We start from the raw sequence: 22,839 nt of genomic DNA, 5'->3' as shown, positions 1-22,839 counted from the left end.
GAAAATCCAAAACTTTGAAGAACCTCCCTCCTCTCTCCTCTCATCCTCTTGCTTAGTGTGTTTGTGAGCCATTAGAGGTGTTACACTTGTGACACTTGTTCTCAAAGTCAAGATCTTCAAGGAATCCATTGTTATTACAATATAACAATAAAGGTATGTGTTCTAATCTTTGTTTTCTTATTTTCGAAAATTGTAGAAGCATGCTAGGTTTTCTTGTTTTGTGTTCAATGCTTGTATGTCTAATAGAGAAAACATAGATCCAAATATTTAGGGTTGCATGCACACATAAGATTGTTTGTATGCTCAAAACCCATCAGGAGGTGCATGGGAAGCACTGAGGGAGGTATTGGAGACCATGAGGAGGGAGATATTGTATACGAAGTTCTCCAAGTGTGAGTTCTGGTTGCAGGAGTTGATGTTTCTGGGGCACCTTTTCGATCCGACCAAGGTTGAGGCCATGATGACGTGGGAGGTTCCAAGGTCTCCATCTATGATTCGGAGTTTCCTTGGGTAGGCAGGTTACTACCAGATATTCATTAAGGATTTCTCCAAGATAGCGGTTCCTCTGACTCGATTGACGAAGAAGACTGCCACTTTTTGCTGGGGGCCTGAGCAGCAGGCAGGGTTTGAGACCTGGAGACAGAGATTGTGCGAGGCGCAGATTCTGACCCTGCCAGAGGGTGTTGAGGATTTTGTGGTTTATTATGATGCGTCGATCACGGGTTTGGGTGTGGTTCTGATGTAGAGGGGTCACATTATTGCTTACACTTCGAGGCAGCTGAAGCCTCATGAGGTGAATTATCTGACACATGATTTGGAGCTGGGGGATGTGGTTTTCGCCCTCAAGACTTGGCGACATTCCATCTATGGGGTCCGTTGTACTATTTTCACGGATCACAAGAGACTGAGGTACTTGATAGACTAGCCGAATCTGAACATGAGGCAGCGCCTGTGGTTGGACGTGGTGAAGGATTATGATTGTGAGATCCTTTACCATCCGGGGAAGGCCAATATGGTGGCCGATGCTCTCATCCGCAAGGCGGTCACGGTTCCGATCAGGGATATTTGTATGAGGATGACAGTGATTACTCCACTCTTAGAGCAGATTCAAGAGGCTTAGGTTGAGGCTATGAAGGAAGTGCACCGTAAGAGTGAGCGCATAGTGGGTCAGGTGGCTTCCTTGGATTATGATAGCCGAGGTTTATTGATTCTCCATCGGAGTGTTAGGGTTCCTTATTTGGATGGTGCGCATCAGGTTCTGATGGAGGAGGCACACAAATCAAGATTTTCCATTCATCCCTGGGCGACAATTATGTATCTTGGTATGTGGAGATTTGCTTGACTTGCAGGAAAGTCAAGGTCGAACATCAGCGGCCTCACAATAATATGCAACCGTTAGACATTCCCGTTTGGAAATAGGAAGAGATTAGCATGGATTTCATTACGAAGTTGCCTCAGAAAGCGCACAAAGTGGATTCAATTTGGGTCATCGTGGATCGATTGACCAAGAGCGTGCATTTTATTCCGATTCAGGAGAGTATCTCTGCAGAGAAGTTGACTGAAATTTATATCAGGGAGGTTATGGCACGACATGGGGTGCCAGTTTCAGTGGTTTCAGACAGGGGTGTCCAGTTTGTTTCTAGGTTTTGGAAGAGATTCCATGAAGAGTTGGGTACTCGTCTACATTTCAGCACAACCTTTCACCTACAGACGGATTGTCAGAGCGAGCGGACCATCCAGACATTGGAGGATATGCTGCGGGCATGTGTCCTGGATTTCGGCAGTAGTTGGGATACGTATCTTCCATTAGCGGAATTTTCGTATAACAATAGTTATCACGCTAGCATCGATCGACTTCCTTTTGAGATGCTCTATGGGAGGAAATGCAGAACCCCGATATGCTGGGGTGAGGTCGGTCAGCGAGTCATGGGGAGTACCGAAGTGGTACTTAAGACTACCGAGTTGATTCAACAGGTTCGGAGTAGACTTCAGACAACTCAGAGTCGACAGAAGAGCTATGCCGACAAGCGCCGATCAGACCTAGAGTTTCAGGTCGGGGATATGGTTCTCCTGAAGGTGTCAGCATGGAAAGGTGTCCTCCGATTCAGGAAGCGGGGCAAGCTGGGTCCCAGGTATATCGGTCCATTCAGGGTTGTAGCACGGGTGGACAAGGTAGCGTATTGATTGGATCTTCCGGAGGAACTCAGTCAGATTCATAGTACCTTTCACGTATCTCAGCCACGGAAGTGTTTGGTTGATGATTCCGCATTGGTTCAATTGGAGGATATTCAGGTGGATGACCGCCTGAACAACATTGAGAGACCGGTAGCGATCCTCGACAGGAAGACGAAAACCTTGAGGAACAAGGTTCTTGAGTTGGTGAATGTGCTGTGGCAGCACCACAAGGGTTCAGAATGGACGTGGGAGTCGGATGATGAGAGAGCACTACCCAAAGTTATTTTCGGCGGACATCGAGGACGAAAAGTGGCGGAGAATTGTAGCACCCGATTATCATGTATTTCCATTTTATCCCTTAACTTATTTAAGTTTGCACATTTGGTCCCTTATGGTTGAGTTGCACATTTCGTCCCGTACGCTGGGCGTACATGTGGGTACGCGCAACGACTCGTGAGATTGGATCGCGGAAGCCATGCTAGTACGCTGGGCGTACATGTAGTATGTCGGGCATACTAGCTTAGCCTAAAAACCCTAATTTTAAGGGTCTTCTCCCATATTTAATCCACCTTACGCCTCCCTTGGACATTCCTTATCAGCCACCTTCCCTCAAAAACCCTAATCTCGAGTCTAAGCCTTGTTTGGGAGAGTTTGGAGCTTATTAGTGATTTTTGGTGCTTATTTGTTGAAGAAGAAGGCTATTGAAGAAGGAGATGTTTCTTGCAAGCTTATAGATCCCAAAATTACTCCTCCTTGTGCATCTTTTGAAGGTATAAAGTCTATACCTTGATGTGTTTCACTTTTGATCTCTATAGATGGGTTTTATGAGTTTTTTGTCCCAAAGTTTGGACCTTTATGAGTTTGGGGAACTACAGAGCATATTAGTTGTCCTTCTTGCATGCTAGGTCATGTATGTTCATAAAAATGGGTGCTTGATGGTCCCTTTCTAGCCATTCAAGAGTTTGGTGATGTTGAGTGTGGATTAGGTTAGAGTTTTAAGGTTTAAGCCCTTTTCAACCATGCAAAGGCTTAAAGTTTTAAACTTTATGGTTTAAGACACTTTTATGAGCTTGGGTCTAAGCTTTGGACGTTAGAGCTTAATGGATTAAGACTTTAGGGCAATTTTGGGTTGACTGACCAGTACGCTAGGCGTAGGCGTGCACAAACCGGTTTTTTTTTGTAAACCGGTTCGGTTCAGGTCAATATGGTCAACACCGGTTCAAAGTCAAACCGGTTCGGTTTCAAACCGGTTCATCAATAAAAATATGCGAACTTTGTAAACCGGTTCGGTTCCCCGGAAACCGGTTTAGGAAGAAACCGGTTCTTCAAACCGGTTTATTGGACTTCTTTTTGTTTTTTGTGATTATAGTTCAAAATTGACAGCAAGAAAAGTAAAGGTTGCTTCCTGCAGAAAAGTGTCCTTGTGTTTTCCCATCATACAATCGTACACATAGCTTCATGCTTTTACCCATCTACCTACATATCCTTTTGACTTTTGGTCATTACAATAGCATAGGTCCATCTAGCTCCGAGTCCTAACTTCTAATGCCATCTTATGGTCCTAGCTTCTGCAAAAAGTTATAGACAATACAACCATACTTTTGCTTTTGTTCAGGCCATGTCTTATGCGGATGAAAGCAAACAAGGGCAGTGGTGGTGGGTTAATGTTTAGTTTCATTTTTCCTGTGGAGATGGTGAAGGTAGGTGATGATGGTGGTGTTTGATGGCGATGGTGTTTTGTTTCTACATGGAGGTGGTCGACGGGAGTGAGTGTTCTGGTGGGTGAGTATGTGGGTATGGATGTCGGTTGTGAAAATGGCGTGGGAAGGTGGCGATGAGGAGGATATGATGATGGCAGTTCTAAACCGGTTCTTACTAAACCAGTCCTAAACCGGTTCTCCCTAAACCGGTCCCGACATCTAAAATCTCGAACCTGTCCAAACCGACGGATCAGTTCACGAACCGGATCGGTTCTTCCTGAATCGGTTCAATGTGAACCGGTTTACCGGTTTATGAGACGGTTCGGTTCCCGAACCGGTTTTTCTGTGCACGTCTAGCTGGGCGTATGCTTGAGTACACTGTGCGTACTGGGCCAGTGCCTCGATTCCGGATCATCAGCGTACGCCGGGCGTACGAGCCATGTATGCCGCATGTACGTAGTCTGTGGGCTTATGAGATTTTTGGGCTCGAGTGTTGGGTTTTTTGACTTGTTTAGGTTTGGGCCTCAGGCCTACCCGTGGTAGCAGGACATTTTTGGGCTTTAGGCAATTATGGGTGCTCTTGGGCCATATTGGGCCTTGTAGTTGGGCTTGGAATGCCTTTTTGGACTAGTTGGATTTGCGGCTTGGTGGGACAGGCCCAATGAGGCAAGGGTTAAGCAACCTTTTTTTCTTTGAAGTCAAGAATTAGGGTTTGGACCCTCGGGTTAGAATATTGACCTAATTTTTAATTAGGGTTTTATACTTGTGGCTTAGGGAGAGGATTTTGCGAGTCAACCGCTGAGTGTGATTTTATACGTTCATTCTAAGGTGAGTTTCTTTAACTGTATCTGTGGATCGAAGGCACTAATGTCGGCCCACTAGTTTATGTTGTAGTATGATGGTTTTCTTTGTGACAACTGTCAGTTATGCCTTTGTTTGCTTGATGACTTTGTGATTCTTTGTTATGATATTATGTGGTAGTAATAGTGGTGAAATAGACCCGGTATCCGGTTGAAATAGACCGAACGGGATTGCAAACACCAAATATGAAATAGACCGAAGGGGATTGCAAGTACCCATATATGATTGACTTTATGTGGTTGAAATAGACCGAAGGGGATTGTAAGCAACGTGATATGCTTGGCTGTATGTTTGTATGGTATGGGGTATTTTGGGGGAACTCACTAAGCTTTGTGCATATGGATTTCAGTTTATGTTTCATGTACTTCTAGCTCGAAGGGGAAGGGCCCGACCTGATCGCACTGCATCACCCTATGATTTTCTGCATTATGTGATTTTGGGAAATTGTACTCTGATAAACTATTGCTATGATACACATCTGACTGTTTGATATGACTATCTTATCTGTATTTTTGGGATGTTACAGATAGCTTGATTGTTAGTCATTAGTTGGATGAAACCAGTACAGTCCAAAACTTGGATGAGACTCATACTAGTCAGGTCAACAACCAGTTTGGCGAGGCAAATATTTCACCAACTGGTAGACCTATGCCAACTACTTCTAGTCAAACTCCTTTTGAGGAAAACAATCAAACTAATACTTTACCTACTTTTAGTCAGTCTCTTAGGTCCTCTAGGTCTAGACGTGAGTCTAAAATGCATGTAAAGTTTAATGATCATATTATACAGGGTAAACACAAGTATGGGGTTGAAAGAAGTGTGGATTATGCTTTTTCTTAATAATGAAAAGAAATGTTTTGTTTCAAATCTTAATAAAAAGTTGAACCAAAAACATTCGATGAGGCCTTGTCTGATCCTAACTGGATAAATGCTATGAATGAATAAATGGAGACCCTTTATCGTAATCACACTTGGGACATTACCGAGTTACCTAAAAATAGAAAACCTATAGGTTGAAAATGGGTCTATAGGATAAAATATAAACCTAGTGGGGAAGTTGAGAGATATAAATCTCGTCTTTTTGCTAAAGGATACAGTCAAAAAGAAGGTGTGGATTACCATGAAACTTTCTCTTCAGTAGCAAAAATTGTTACTGTTCGTGTTGTTATTTCTTTTTCTGTTAATAATTCCTAGCCTTTATATCAACTTGATATCAATAATGAGTTTTTATATGGTGACTTATCTTAAGATGTGTATATGTCTCTTCCACAAGGGTATCATACCAAATGTGATACCATAGTTTGTAAATTAGTAAAATCATTATATGGTTTAAAATAGGCCCCTAGAAAATGGAACAAAAAATTGTGTTCTACTCTTTTTAGTTATGGGTTTTGTCAAAGTGTGAATGATTACTCGTTATTTGTTAGGAATAGGAATAACTCAATTGTTGTTGTACTTGTTTATGTTGATGATATTATACTTACAGGGAATAATAAAAAAGAGCTTGAAAGTGTAAAACTGTTTCTTAATACAAATTTTCTAATAAAGGATTTAGGAAAAATCAGTTATTTTTTGGGAATTGAAGTTTTAAGCATTGATAAAGGTGTGTGTTTAAATCAAAGGAAATATTGTCTTGAGCTTCTTCATGAGTTTGCGATGCTTGGTTCCAAGCCTTGTTTGGAAGCTAATTTTGTTCCTAATAGAGAATCTAATGATAATAAGGATCCTTGTCTTGAAAACATTACTGAATTTCAAAAATTAGTTGGAAAACTAATTTATCTTACAATAACTAGACCTGATATTTTGTATTGTGTTCAGATTTTATCTCAATTCGTGCACAAACCTCATAAGTGTCATTTAAATATTTCATTTAGACTTCTTAGATACCTTACAGGTAGTGCAGAAAGAGGAATTTCTATTGTTAAATCAGATTGTTTTGACTTAATGGGGTTTGTGGATGCTAATTGGGCTAAATGCATGTCCTTGAGAAGATCTATGACTGGTTATCTTGTATATATTGGAAATTCGTTGCCTTCATGGAAGAGCAAGAAACAGTCCACTATTTTAAGATCTTCTACTGAATCTGAATATCGTGCGTTGGGATCTGTGACTTGTGAGGTTATTTGGATTCGTAAAATACATTTTGATTTAGGTATAAAACAGTTAGCTCCAGTAAAAATATTTTGTGATAATGAATCAACAATTACGTTAGCCTTAAATCCTGTCTTCCCTGAGAAGACTAAGCATTTTGAGGTTGACTTACATTCTGTAAGAGAAAAGATTGCTAATGGTTTGATAAATGTTGAAAAAGTTAGTTCTTCAAATCAAATTGTTGATATTTTAACTAAATCTTTAGTTACATCTCAGCATAATTTTCTTTTAAATAAAAATGGTTTAATTAATCCTTTTAATAAAGATTGATTTTTTTTAAATAAATTGTTAAGTTTGAGGAGGGGTGTTAAAAATATGTTGATTTCTATTCAAACAGAACAATTTCTATTTGTTCAGGGTGCAAAAGGTAAATTATTATTTATTAATTTTGTAGTTATTTCTTGTGTATGGGTAGTTTGTGTAAATTGTGCAGGATTGATGGGTTGTGGAGTAAACATTTCAGTCTTATCCGGGTTAACACACAGATCTTCTTATTCGGGTTTTCTCCGTGTAGTTAAGTGAAGGTGGACGTCTAGATGAATTATAACTCATTCATTTTTACATACACATAGTTTTTAGAGCAACCTCATTCTCTCTCGTTGGTCTTCGTCTCTAGAATTAGGGTTTCACATTTCTTGTTTGTGTTAAGTTGAAATCATTCAGATACTTATTTCTAGGTTTTGTTATGAGAGGGAGTGTGATTGTAGTGAGGTTTTCTCTTGTAAGTACTTGAAAACCATCTGTCTATTTGTCCTCAAATAATATAATAGATTATGATGTTGGGAATATCTGTTTCTACGTTTTTTTACAATTCCAAACATGAAGAAATTTGAAAGTTGTCCCTTTTTGACTCCGGTAAAATGCATGAGCTTTTTGCAAGTTTGTTTCATCATTTTCACCACTTTGTCATTGTCGTTTTAGTAACGTCCCAAAAATAAGAGCAAAAATTTTCATTTTTAAATTAATAAAACTGTAGTCCAAAACATCATCATGACACCAAGGTGGAACAAAGTGTATCAATACATCATAAAACATCAGAGGAAATCACAAAATGCGGAATAAGATAGTGTGTGCTCTGCAATCATCCCAGGCTCTTCTCTTTTGAACCAGAAATACCTGAAACATAAACTGAAAACCGTAAGCACAAAGCTTAGTGTGTTCCCCAAAATACCACATACCATACATAATAAACACATATACTGGGCCCCGCCCGACATCGAGCCCCGCTCGGTATACATATCTGTCAGTCATCAGGCCCCGCCTGGCATTGGGCCCTTCCCGATATACATATAAACATATAAACATATAATAATACAAACACATGCGATAATCACAAAGATAATAGCATACAATATAGTCATCGGGCCCCACCCGGCATCGGGCCTTGCCCGGTAAGCATACCAGCACATAACACATGGAATAGTCACACATATATCTAACATCCTAGAATAATAAACCATGGTCCGGAATTGGTGCCTTTGACCCGCTAAACATAGTGAGGAAACTTACCTCAAGCTGCTGAATCACTCGAATGAATCTCTGACGTCTGGCCTGGAAAATCCCCGCGCTATGAAAATCAATAACATCCAATTATTAATTGGATTCCGACTCATAACCAAAAGTCTAAACTATTTATACCATAACCAGGGTAAAAGACCAATTTACCCTTTATCTAACTTGGCCCAAAAGTACGGCCCAATCCAACTATTTAAAGGTCCAAATCCTAAAGCCCAATATATGGCCTAATCTTCCAAATTGGGCCCAAACCCATCATGGGCCTAAAATCAAAGGAATCCCAACATGCTAGCCCAAAGCCCAAAACAGAGGCCTAATGGCTAAATTAGGCCCAAAATTTCAAATCGACACTATGGCCCAATACCAAAATGGCAAAACCCAAATCATCCTCTGTTGAGTATGCGCAGTGTACTCAGCTCATACGCCCAACGTACTCCCCTGTCCTCATGTTTTCTTCATTAAGCACTTCAACAGTTAAGCCCCTACTCCAAACTCTCAGATCTGGTCCCTAAAGATGACTTATCACGTAAAGTTGGCAACTTTACATACATGCATGGCTTAATGGGGCTTAAAAGCTCAAAAAGAGCTTAACAAAGGTCTTAACACATGAATGGGTCCAAATACTCCATAAAGTTTGCATTTTTATGATCATGGGGACTGAATGGAGCTAAGATCTAGCATCCATTACTTCTGGAGTAGATCAAAAGCCCACCTTTAACACAAAAGGCTCAAAAATGCCCAAGAAACACCATATAGAAGATCTATCATAAATGAACATAAAGGTGTGAGCATTTTACCTCAAAAGCTTGCAAATAAGAAAGTGATCTTGGGTCTACAAGCTCAGTCAACTTCTCAAAGGGCTTCTCTTCTTCTTGTTCACCTTAAGACACCAAAAATCTCTTTATCAAGCTCAAAAACTCACTAACACACTTAGGGTTTTGTTTTCTGGGACAAGGAGGATGGAGGCTGGTCTAAAACATCCAGGAGGTGGGTTTAAGATGTTTAAATAGGGCACAAACCCTAATAATTAGGGTTTGTCCCAGACCTGTGTACACCATGCGTACTCTACGTACGCCCCGCGTACGTGGGTGGAATCCTCGACCAATCATCAGGCTAGTACGGCAAGCGTACCACTTAGTACGCCCCACGTACTAGCTAAAGGATCAAAATACAATATTTTCAATAAAGGGGGTTAAAAGTGAAGCTTCCCAAACTTGAGTGTTACAATTCTCCCCCACTTGAATCAGACTTTATCCTCGAAGTCCGCTGCTCCAAATAACTCCGGGTAGTTCTCCCACATCTCATCCTCCGAATCCCACGTCCATTCCGAACCCTTGTGATGCTGCCACTGGACTTTCACCAACTCAACAACCTTGTTCCTCAAGGTTTTCATCTTACGGTGAAGAATTGCTACCGGTCTCTCAATATAATTCAGGTGGTCATCCACCTGAATGTCGTCCAATGGAACCACTGCAGAATCATCCACTAAACACTTCCGCAACTGAGAGACATGGAACGTGATGTGGATCAGACTGAGCGCCTCGGGAAGATCCAAGCGATATGCAACCCGGGCCACCCGAGACAAAACCCTAAAAGTACCAATGTACCTGGGGCCCAATTTTCCCTTCTTCCTGAATCGGATGACACCTTTCCAAGGTGACTCCTTCAGGAGAACCATATCCCCAACCTGGAACTCTATATATGATCGGCGTTTGTCGACATAACTCTTCTGCCGACTCTGAGCTGTCTGGAGTCTACTCCAAACCTGTTGAATCAACTAGTGGTCTTGAGTACCACCTCGGTACTCCCCATGACTCGCTGACCGACCTCACCCAAAAAAATCGAGATCTTGCATTTTCTCCTATAAAGCATCTCTAAAGGATGTCGATCGATGCTGGCATGATAACTGTTGTTATACGAAAATTCCGCTAACGGAAGATACATCTCCCACTGAAATCCAAAACACACGCCCGAAGCATATCCTCCAAGGTCTGAATAGTCCGCTCGCTCTGCCCGTCAGTCTGTGGATGGAATGTCGTGCTGAAGTGGAGACGAGTACCCAACTCGTCATGGAAACTCTTCCAAAATCTGGAAGTAAACCGGACATCCCTGTTTGAAACCACGGAAACTGGCACCCCATGCCGCGCTACAACCTCCCTGATGTATACCTCAACCTACTTCCCCGCAGAGATACTCTCCTGAATCGGGATAAAATGCGCGCTCTTGGTCAATCAATCCACGATGACCCAAATTGAACCCACTCTGCGCACAGTCTGAGGCAACTTCATAATGAAATCCATGGTAATCTCCTTCCATTTCCAAACGGGAATGTCCAACAACTGCATCTTGCCATGAGGTCTCTGATGCTCGGCCTTGACTTCCGGAAAGTCAATCCCCTCTCCACATACCAAACCACATCCCACTTCATGAAGGGCCACCAATAATCAGGACGAAGATCTCTATAAATCTTCGTCTCCCCAAGATGAATGGAGAACCTCGATTTGTGCGCCTCCTCCATCATAACCTGACGCACACCGCCCCAATACGGAACGCATACCCTCCGATGAAGAGTCAACAACCCACGACTATCATAATCAAAGGAAGCCACCTTCCCACAATGTGATCACTCTTCCGATGCTCTTCCTTTATAGATTCGATCTGAGTCTCACGAATCCGCTCCAATAGTTGATTAATCACGGTCATCCTCAAAAAAATCTCCCTGATCGGAGCCGTAACCGCCTTGCGGCTGAGAGCATTGGCCACCACTTTGGCCTTCCCTGGATGGTAAAGGATCTCGCAATCATAATACTTCACTACATCCAACCACCGGCGTTGCCTCATATTCAGATTTGGCTGATCCATCAGATACCTTAGGCTCTTGTGATCCGTGTAAATGGTACAACAGACGCCATAGAAGTAATGTCGCCAAATCTTTATGGCAAAAACCACAACCCTCAGCTCCAAATCATGCGTCAGATAGTTCACATCATGAGGCTTCAGCTGTCTCGAGGCGTAGGCAATCACGTGAACCCTCTGCATTAGAACTGCACCCAAACCTGTGATCGACGCATCACAGTAAACCACAAAATCCTCAGCACCCTCTAGCAGGGTCAAAATCGGCGCCACACAAAGTCTCTGTCTCAGGGTCTCAAAAGCTGCCTGCTGCTCAAGCCCCCAACGAAAAGTGATAGTCTTCTTTGTCAGCCAGGTCAACGGAACCGCTATTTTGGAGAAATCCTCGATGAATCTCGGATAGTAACCTGCTAAAGCAAGGAAACTCCGAATCTCAGATGGAGACCTTGGAACCTCCCACCTCATCACGGTCTCGACCTTGGCCGGATCGACTAGAATATCGTTTTGGTTGACAAGGTGCCCCAGAAATTGCACCTCGCGTAACCAAAACTCACACTTGGAGAACTTTGCATAAAGTATCTCCCTCCTCAAAGTCTCCAATACCTCCCTCAAGTGCTTCTCGTGCTGCTCCTGGGTCTTGGAATAGACCAGGATATCATCAATGAATATAATCACAGACCGATCCAATATCGGCTTGCATACACGGTTCATGAGGTCCATGAACACGACTGGAGCATTGGTGAGCCCAAAAGGCATCACCACAAACTCGTAATGACCATACCGAGTCCGGAAGGCCGTCTTCTGCACATCCTCCTCTTTGACCCTCATCTGATGGTAAATCGAACGCAGATCAATCTTGGAAAACCAAGATGCACCCTGGAGCTGGTCAAACAAATCATCAATCCTTGGGAGTGGATAACGGTTCTTCACGGTTAGCCTATTCGGCTCTCGGTAATCAATACACATCCAATGAGACCCATCCTTCTTTTTCACGAATAGAATCAGTGCTCCCCATGGTGAAGTGCTCAGTCGAATGAACCCCTTGTCTAACATCTCCTGTACCTATGTAGACAACTCCTGCATCTCTGGAGGAGCCAACCGATATGGTTCCTTGGCTATCGGAGCCGCACCGGGAACCAGGTCAATCCTAAACACCACCTGCCTCTCCAGAGGCACCCCAGGAAAATCCTCTGGAAACACATCCGGATACTCCGACACAATCAGAACATCATCCACGGTCGCCTTACCCTTATCCCGAGTGTCTATAACATAGACGACGAATCCGGAACAACCCTGATGAATATAACGTCTGGCCCTCGCTGTTGAACATAGAATCGGCCCCCGCTGAGCTCTCTCCCCCTAAACCACCAACTCTCCCCCACTTGGGGTTCAAATCCGAATTGACTGGTGCTCACAATTAATCACCGCCCCATTGGGGATCAACCAATCCATACCCATGATAACCTTGTTCCCACGCAAAGGAATAGGAACCAAATCAGTCAGATACTGCTTGCTAAACATATGATGAATACAACCCCGATGGACCCTCGCTACCCGAACAGATCGATCATCTGCAATCTCTGAGTCTAAAGGACAATCCAGATCCCATGGTGTTGAGAGAAAAACTTGATAAAACGTTAGTAAGGAGATAATAAGTTGCGGAATGATAAGTTAATCCCAGTGGATCTTGTTAGCTCAACAATAATAATAGCTAGTTTGCGTAAATGTAAGGAAAATAAATAGCAGCAAGTTTATATCAATAAGCAGTAAACAAGTAGAAACTAGGTTGAATTATAACAAGGTTTACATGCTAACATAATTTAGTATAAGATGAACAACACAAGCGAAGAGCGACTCGGTTTAAGTATCAATTAAGATAACTTGATATAGAGATGAACGATCTTATATATTCAATAAGCTCTGAAGTGGTAAATTGGTGAGAAATACATGAAGTGGGAAGATCTATTTATAGAGTCCCAAAAGTTACATGAAACAATAAAATAACATAGAGCAACTGACTACGGTGACCCTGAAGGATACACCGGATATTACAACGACAAGAAGTAAAGTCAGTAAAAGTAACTTATGACAGTCTTCATGCATAGCTCATCTTTGCGGGTCATCTTCACATCCGCGGGTTCATAAGATGACAAAAGTGTTCTCTGGGTGATTCTCTTCGGGTTCACTAGGCAAAAGGTCTTCAGGTCCATCTTAGCTGAAGATGGTCACTTTCTTGTTTCAACAATTCCCCCCCAAAGTGACCTCTCAGCTAAGTTCTTCATTAATTCATCTTGAGGAACTTGATGATGATCTACCAAAACTTCATGACTTCAAAAAGCCAGTTAATCCTCCTTGTAATTTCAAATTTTGCTTCTTCTGAAGTGTGCTTGGATTTTTGTACAGAGGTTCAGGTGATATCAAGTGCTTCTTTGTTAAACGATGAATGTATGTTACAGGGATGAAGAATTTGGGACTATGTTGGGACTTCTTGTAGACTATCCCGAGCTCTAGGAAGCTTGTAGCACCAAGGGTCATTTATAGGAATCCTTCAGTGATGGTTAGAACATGATCGAAAGTAGGAAAGTCAAACTTGTTGGCAAGAACAGGATGAATCTCTGCATTTATTTTTCCAAAATCACACACCAGCGCCTTCAGGAATTCACAAGCCCTTTCGAAGGCTACTTTCATCTTGGGATATTTCTCTGCCTTAAGCTGGAAAACCCGAGCAATCATAAAGATCTCTTCAGGATTCATACAGACAAAGTCTGCTTGAGACCTGACATATTTATGTCCTCTCCGGGTCAGGGTGTATTGAAAGAATTCACTTTTCATGAATTTCCTGACCTTGTAATTTTTCACCGCCTTCGGTCTGTCGTTTGACCAGATGTCTTTGATTTTTCCACCGTGCATAGCATGGAAAAGACTTAGACGTTTAAACTCAATGGGGAGTCTTCTGTCTTCGGGAAGATTGGGCTCAAACGGTTGAAACAATGGGATGTACTTTGAGTTTGGAGAGATAGGGATGTCCCAGTAACCATTGGATGGAGGTTCTGTATAGGTAAGAATGGGAATATAATCAGAGTCTAGGAGTCTGTGGGTAGGGTTTACCTAGGAGTTTATTAGGGTTTCATCGAAAGTTGTATCAAACCCTTGTGCTCTCCAGATCTGTTCCGCAAACTTGGAAGCCCTCCAGTCTTGTTTCCTTTGAGTTGTTGCAGGGAAGTCATCGGTGTGGTCTGATGAAATTTCTTCTTCAAAGTTCTTGAGGTGAGGAGGAGTTGATTGTTGGGGAGAGTTCTGAGGAGTTGGGTGCCGAGGAGAAGCCCGAGGAGTAGGTTGTCGAGGTGAAACCTGAGGAGTTGGATCTCTGCGGTGCACTGAGGAAGGAGGATCCCGAGGAGGAGTGATGGAATGGTTATCTGATTGAGTTTTGGACTTGGAGGATTCAAAAACCGTTCTGATTCTTATTTGATTTTCCCAATCACTTCCCCCTTTTGAGGAAGCAGGCTCCATCTGCTCCTAAAACCAATGCTTCAAATCATCAATCTTTTGGAAGGTTGAATTGAAATGAGTTTGCATTTGAGCACACACCACTTGGTTTGTTGGAATCTCCGGGTTGAAGAGTTGTTGATAAATCTCCTTTGTGAGATGGAGAATTTCATCAACACTCTGTCTTGCAGCTAGTGAACGCCTTAAACCCTTAATGGTTTCCTGAAACACTGAATACCCTTATTAATAGGCAGTATGAGTTTCCTCAATAATTTGCTTGGATTTGCCTTCTTGAGTTTCCACAGTTTGTTGAAGTTCAGTTTCGAGCTCTTGAACTTCTTTAATGAGAGCTTCTGCCTTGGAGAGAATTTCCTTGTGATCATTCGTCCTTTGATTGTCGAGTTGCCTAATGCCCATATCTATCCGGAGAAGAATTCTTTCTACAGTCATTCTTTCTCTGGTTTCTAAGACTTCAACATGATCAATGAGAGATTGTGGGGTTGGAACTTCAGTGTTCTGCGGGGTCTTGGAGGAGACTGCGGCCAAGATCTGATCAACCTTGGATTGGATATCTACAAATTGTTTTTGAGATACAACCAACTTCTTCTTCTTTTCTGTTTCGGTTTGGAAGTGGAATGATGGGAACCATTTGACTCTTTGTCATCTAACACCATGATGAAATCATCTGAAGGGAGAGGTTGTTCAATTTCATCGTTGTCATTATCATCTAGACCAAAAGTTGGTGCAGAGCTGATTTTGATTGCAGAACCATCTTCATTGGAGTCATGAGCTTCATTGTTTTGGGGAGGCTTGGAAGGACCAACAACATTCTCTATCTCTTGAAGTTTTTGTACGGTGTTTTCCATATCCATCATCCATTGTTGAACTGTAAGGATGTCGTGCACCGTTTTCGCATTATTGATCATAGTGGCCCAATACTTGGCTACACGAATCATCAGATGCATAACTGTCATATCCTTTATGCACCGAGGTGTCCCTCAGGTTTATGGATCCTTGCACGTTGCTGCTCACCATGCATAAACCGCTTGAATGTAATGTTGGCGGTACAGGATTTACAGAGCTTCCTTGGTCTCCTTGGTCTAAAACCAAGTCTGGCCTCGACTCTGTTCTGGCTAGAGGCCTCGGAAAAAGGGCCCTGCAGTGCAAGAGGTGTTTGATGTGTATGTGTGACTCGAAGCAATATGGAGTTCAAATCCTAGAGAGAGAAAACATGCAGACGTGACGTCCTGGAGACCTTAGGGCAAGTATTAACATCTGGATCCACTTGGGATCCAAATGGGGTTGTGTCTCCATGATGTGATGAAACTAATACACTCATTGTATCAGGGTGGTTAGGTTGGGTTCTTTCAGGTGAGTCTGTGGGGACTCAAATGGCTGCAGGAGTCTTTTGAGAGACTCTGACATTTGCCTTGGTTTGCATATGGCTATGACTGGGGTTAAGCTTCAACTTTTTCCTCCTAAAAACATATCCGGATCCTGAAGGCTCATTAAAACTGTCTTCAACGACATTTACAGGAGAGTCATGAGCCTTGGATGGAGACTGTTGAACATGAGGAGTGGACTTTGCAGTTTTAGCTTTTCTCTTCTTTGAGGCACCCGCACCTTTAATGACAACGTTTGTGGGTGTCTTCTTGACAGCAAGAGATTTGACTCTTTTAGGCTTAGGGTGCGGGGATTGGTCTTCGGTAGGCTGAAGGGGTCTAGGCGGGGAAGAGTGATATGGGGCAATATCACTCGTAGCCATAATGTGGTCAGCTACCTCAACAGTGGTCGGTCCAATTGGCATCCTTGTGAAGATCAACCAAGCATAAAGACCAAAACTTTTCAAAAGTATATTCTATCTGATGAGAATAAAGTTCTCTAAGATCGATAGATTCAAACAGATATCAAAGAATTAATAACAAATAACAGGAAACAATGAACACCACGATGAATCAAACGAATGTCGAATGATTAATATGATCCACCTCAGAAGAACTCAATAGGAATTGCTACTGTAGAGGTGTTCTAGGGTTACAATACTTGTTCAAGAAGAATAATCAAAAAGCATGACAAATCTGATGCATGCATGCACCATAAATACTAAACCCTAAACAAAACAAACGGTTGGACAGGCCCAAACCGTGTATACAATGGACCGAACTTAACAAAGCTAGGGATGAGCATATGGACCGGGGAACCGGCCGGAACCGGTACCGAAACCGGAACCGGCACCGGAACTGGAACCCGATGGAACCAGTCGGGCCGGGACCGGGACGTTATTTTTGTGGATTTTTGGAACCGGGAACCGGTAGGAACCGGAACCGATATAACCGGAACCGGTAGAACTGGCAAAAACGGTAGAACCGGCAAAAACCGGAACCGTATGATGCTATTTTCCGAGGACCGGTTCCAACATTTGAAGACACGACAAGAACCGGGAACCGGTAGAACCGCCGGGCCGGTTCAGTTCTTGATTTTGGCCGAAGCCGGTTCCCGGGTCGGGTCAGTTTCGGGCCGGTTCGGTCCTTTTGCTCATCCCTAAACAAAGCCCAATGGCGCAATACATATACCCAACAATCTCCCCCTTTGCGCCAATTAAGGCGAGAGATCACTTCGGTTGAGTAACTGTGGTTTTCTTCACATTCTTGAACAGTTTGGGGACGATGGCAAGAAGAGTTTGTCGAAAGTTAATGTACCACCGAAGCATATCTGTAAACATCTTCCTATCTGCTTCACTGTTCTCATTGCACCTGTGTATGATATCGAGAATATGCTCCAAGCAGGAAGTGGAGAACAGGTGTTTGTCAACAAGAGCGAACATACATTTTTGACCTTCGCCCCACTGTATGGAACTGTGGGTCGATTTTACCCATCATAATCAAGTTGATGTCGCTTGCCTTCCTAATTGGTTTGATAGATGTCCTCCTTCTCAAGGCAGAGGCGATTTCCTGATCCATTTTTACGACTTCATGAATATAGCACACCAGCATTCGCTTAATGTGATCAATGATTGGCTCATACTCTTGTTGGTTAGTCAGCAAAATATTATTCAGGAGAATCCAATCATGAGGATTCAAATGTGGAAGATCAGCGAGGGAGATTATGTGAACCGAACTGTCTGAGCCTCGGGTCACTTTGAATTTGACATTGATAAACTTCCCGGCTGAAGTCGGTTTAAACACCTTGCCTGTTGTGATCTTCTGATTACTCCAAGTCAGGTATTGAGGTTGAGAGAACTCAAGATAGTACTCAAGCAGATCTCGATCAACCTTCATGTCAGGAGAGGGGATGACAAAAGTTGACTCAAAAGAATGAAAAATGAATGCCTTTCGGGTGATTGGCATATCAAATTGAGAGTCCTTGGGATTCTTAAGATCGAACGAAAGGACTGGTTCGAGCCAATTAATGCGAACTTGGAGCTTCAATTACTTCCTTCAAAAGCCTTTCCATAGTCCACAGAGGAAACATAGATTTCCTCTGTTCCAAAACATCGTTCGCTTCTTTTTGCTTCCTCTCCCTATCAATTTCTTCCTTCGCTTTACGAACCCTTTCCACAATCTCTTTATCACTTGGCTTGAATTTAAGGCTTTCGGTTTTAGAAGCCTTTCCTTCAGTATCAGACACATCATCGGTTTCATCATCATCATCATCATCACCAATTTTCTTCTTTCGCTTGTCCTTCCTACTGCCCGAAGCTTCATTACCCTTCGGTTCAGTAGTGACTTTCGGCTTAGTGTTGGGTTCGCTTGTTGGAGGTGGTTTTGATCGACCCTTAGCTTCACTTTCTCCCCTTGTTTCGGAGGGACAATAGATTCAGGAACACCTTCAATTCGGCTAAGAATATACACAACAAGTCTCAATTTCTCAGCTAAGTGGCGTCGAATAGAGATGGTAAGGACCGAATCATGAGCTTCCAAAAGATGTAGAAGAATGGAGTGCACATCACCAATAGAGCTTTTGACCACTGCATGCTCATACTTTAGTTCGTCAATTTCCTTGGTCGCGACCTTGAGCTTCAGGTTCTGAATTTTAAGCTGAGAAGTTCGTTTATCCAGCTCATCCATTATCCTGTTTTCCACGGCAAGTTCGGCTTCAAGTTGAGTGAGACGTGCATCAACTGAAGTGTGAAGCTCGGTGTTGGCAGTATGGATTGCTTTGCGTGTTTCCTCAAAATGCTTCTTTTCAGCCTGAAGCGAGCGAGTAAGAGTATCAACAGAAGCATTCACCGTTTGAGCATTCTTCTGAGCTGCAGCCTGTAAAGAGTCAAGAAAAATCTGAGCATCAGAAACTAGTTTTTCGACATTTGCGGTCGCCTGCTTGCAATCTTTTGTGGATTCTTCAACAACAAGAGAAGATTTTTGACTTGTGGAGGTAGAAGCATCGATAGCCTTGACAACATTGTTAATGGACGTATCATGCTCTTTGACAAAGGTTGCCAACAGAGCCTTGATGGCTGCTTCAGAGTATGCACCACTGGAAGAGGAAGATGAAGAGATCAATTGATCAAGCTGGTCATTCAGATCCTTTAAATGCCTCTTCGTAACAGGAGCGTCGTCATCGTCATCGCTATGTACTCGATAAGGGCTAAAATAAACTGAATCATATTCCATTTCGGCTCCTCCAAGAACAGGGTCAGATTCATGTGAGGGTGGTGGGGAATGAGGTTTTGAGGTAATTGGGGTTTCAGTTTTGAAAGTAGGTGCCTCCGTATCAGATACGTTGACACGAACAGTCGGTTCGTTTGGAGTAGTAGTAGTTGTGGTAACTTCGGTAAATAAAGGTGTGGGAATGGGAATTGTAGTAGTAGTTGAAGATGAGATAGGAGGTGGGCATGGAGCAATGGTAATAGGAACCAAACGTGTAGGTCAAGGAGGAGGTGAGTTTCGGTTACCTTCATGAGTCGGTGAGGGTGGAGGCGAATTACCTCGAGGTGGAGTTTGGTGTTGAGAAACTTCATCATCACCGGACTCTGGTTCGGGCTGGTGATCAGATGGAACATAGTCCGATTCACTTGAAGAAGGAGAAGGAGCCTTCGGCCTGTGTGCCTTCTTCTTAATCGTGCGTTTCTTTGGAGCAGTAGAGGCTGCTTGTTCAGACTTTCGCTTCTTTGGAGTAGAAACTTTTGAAGATTGACCTTCCTTCTCCCCTTTCTTTTCAGGCTTCTTCCCTCTTTTAGCTGGTTTATCTGCTGCGTCTAGGGAGCTTTACATTTCGGGAGTAAGCTGCCATGACCCTGTAGGAGGTAGCTTCTTGTACTCAGATATCACCTTGCTTTCACTGGAAACACACCTGTACATGGATTCCGGAACCGACCCAATAAACATAAATTTCGATGGATCGGAGACAAGTATCCTCGTCGTGTGGAAAGTAGCAATTGACGACATCAGGGAGTCTATCATTGTTGGAGCATGAAACTTCTACATCGTCCATTGAGTAACAAGAGTCCAAAACCTAGCGCAAGAGATTTCAGAGTAGCGTGAAGTAGAACTGATACTTTGAACCAGTTGAGACCATAAGATAGATCCAAAGTCCATGTTAACCCCATGGTACAGACCATAGAGAAGGGTCATGAACGCTTTGCTCGCCCCATCAGAACCTGCAACCCTCTCCGATAAACCCTTAGAGAGGAGGGTAAATAGATCATTCCACTGAGGAGGAAGACATTACTTCTTGAACTTTGTTACAGTGGTGAGAATCTCAGTATACCCCATATCATAGAACATCGTGAACAGTTGAGTGTTGGTAATAGAATCAGGGTTAATCAGGGAGTCGTCGATAGCAAGCCTTAACAACAAACAAAACCTAGCTTTTGAAATCGACGTCTTTTGATTGAAGATCTCAATGAAAATGCGCTCCTTTGCTTTATCGTAAACAGCGGTTGAGTAGACCTGAGAGAGCAGCGACATTGGAACATACTCCACCTGGGTTAGGGCTACTACAAGTGGTGAATATTTGAGGCATTCAACCACTTGCAGCATGTAGGGATCATACTGGAACGGTGAGAGATCGATGATTAGGTTTTGATTTGGTTTAATGGTGAGAAGAGAGGACTGGGCAGATTGCTCATAAACGGATGAAGATTCAGCTATCGTTGCAGTGGAGAAGAAGAAGATGAACAGTAGAAAAGTCGTCGGTGTGTTCTTGAGAGAGATGTGAATTGGTAAAGTTGTAAAAGAGGTGTGAGAAAACCTTTTATACCGTCTCTAGGAGAGAGAAAAAATCCACAATAATGATTCGAGGATCTTCTGAATCGACGCTTGAAATAGCGCGATTTGACAGCTGTGTTTCCATAGAAAGACGTCATCAGGCGTGATGATAGGAGCCGTTTCAAATTCACGCGCCCGTTTGAAATCTTATCCAATTACCGCCGTTTCAACTTCAAAACTTTTCAAATTCCTTTTCAAACTGTGACAAGCCCTTTCGCTGTAGATAAGGCAGGCAACGTTCGCTCTTTACATTTTATTCCACCATAACAATTACAACCGAAACATCGAATCGGAAAAATGGCCATTAGTACCACGAACAAGAATTGGGAAAATCATAATGATCTTCGTGCAAGAGTGTGCCAATAGAAAAGAAATAAAGCAAAGTATTTGTGGGATTTAAGTAATGTCTATTTAGACACGAAACTGTGGATCTCGGGCACGAATCACTTCCTTCAAAGTCAAGAGAGACTTAGAAGTGTCTGTGTGGTTTCCCGTTGAAATATGATCAAATGTTTATTAAGAAACATTGAAAGACATCTTTTCAAATTAAGCTATAACGGGTGGCTCAGCTTCAACCGAACTTCAGTACTTGACATAAGACCGAAAGTTGGATGAAGTACTTGTGAGACCGGTGTGGCCTGTTAAACAAGTAGGTTAGAGATTATATATAGTGACTTGGTGAGTTTTGTAGAAATCTCAAAAACAAAAATAAAATGGATCTTATGGGAAGAAAAGCCTTGGTGTTAGACAATTTCATAAAGATCACGCAACAATTAAAAAGAGATTTCTGGGTACCATCCACTAAAGTGGTTTCGTTAAAACGTGGGTGAAAACTAGAACATTTGATTGTTCACCGTCAATTCGTTATAGGTGTTGGATTTTGGGTTTCACTTAGCACGTGGTGAAACGAAGCTAAGATCATTAACACAGATGTTGTGTAACCATAAACCTCAGTGGTAAATGCTGAGAGTCTCAAGGGTTACGAATATGAACCGAAAGGAGATGGAGAAAAGTGAAAAGGAGGTTAAAGAACTGAAAGTACCTCTGCTATATAGTAAGGACCGAGCATACAACTCTTAACTTAATGTGAGACGAGTAAGGTAGCTCATGACATAAGTGAGTTTGTCAGCCTGATTGGAAAGATTTGATTTGTGTATATCAAATCAGTAAGGCTTCACTTGAGGTCTAGGAGGCTTTGGTCGACATGCAGCAGCATGATTCTAGGGACACTTAACTAGTGCAAAGATAAAGAAATATATACCTGTCCCAGCTCCATCATGTGAGTGAACGATGATACCTTTCAGTGATATTTTTGGAATTTTTGATTGTAATGAAAAGCAATAAATACAACAAAACACAAAAAAAATATTTTTGGATTTTATGAATTTTCTGAAAAAGAAATAAAAACAGAAATGAAAATATTTTTGAGTTTTATAAATTTTATGAAAAAAAATTAAAAACAGAAAGGAAAATATTTTTGAGTTTTATGAGAAGAAATGCAGTAAGAAAAGTTATACATAATGTACAAAGTATACAACCGAAACTTCACCTAAAAGTAGTGAAGCGAAATGGACCGAGCGTTAGGTGCATTTCGGTTCCCGAAAAATCAGGAGCCGAAATAGACCGAGCGTTCGCTCTATTTCGCGTTCGGTCCATTTCGATTCCCGAAAAATATGGAGCCGAAATAGACCGAGCGTTTGCTCTATTTTGCTTGTTTAATTTTAATGAGGCGAAAGTAGTTTTGGTACTGATTCAGCTTCCATCATACCTAAGCCTTGGAGAATTTTATTAAAACTTACTTCAGGTAAGGCTTTCGTGAAGATGTCAGCTAGTTGATCAGCAGATCGAACGAAGTGAATTTCCACATTACCATCTTCAACGTGATC

The sequence above is a fragment of the Lactuca virosa genome, chromosome 5 (assembly GCF_052849685.1).
Source record: "Lactuca virosa cultivar CGN04683 chromosome 5, Lactuca_virosa_CGN04683_v6, whole genome shotgun sequence".
NCBI lineage: Eukaryota > Viridiplantae > Streptophyta > Magnoliopsida > Asterales > Asteraceae > Lactuca > Lactuca virosa.
Note: the sequence above shows the minus strand (reverse complement) of the source record.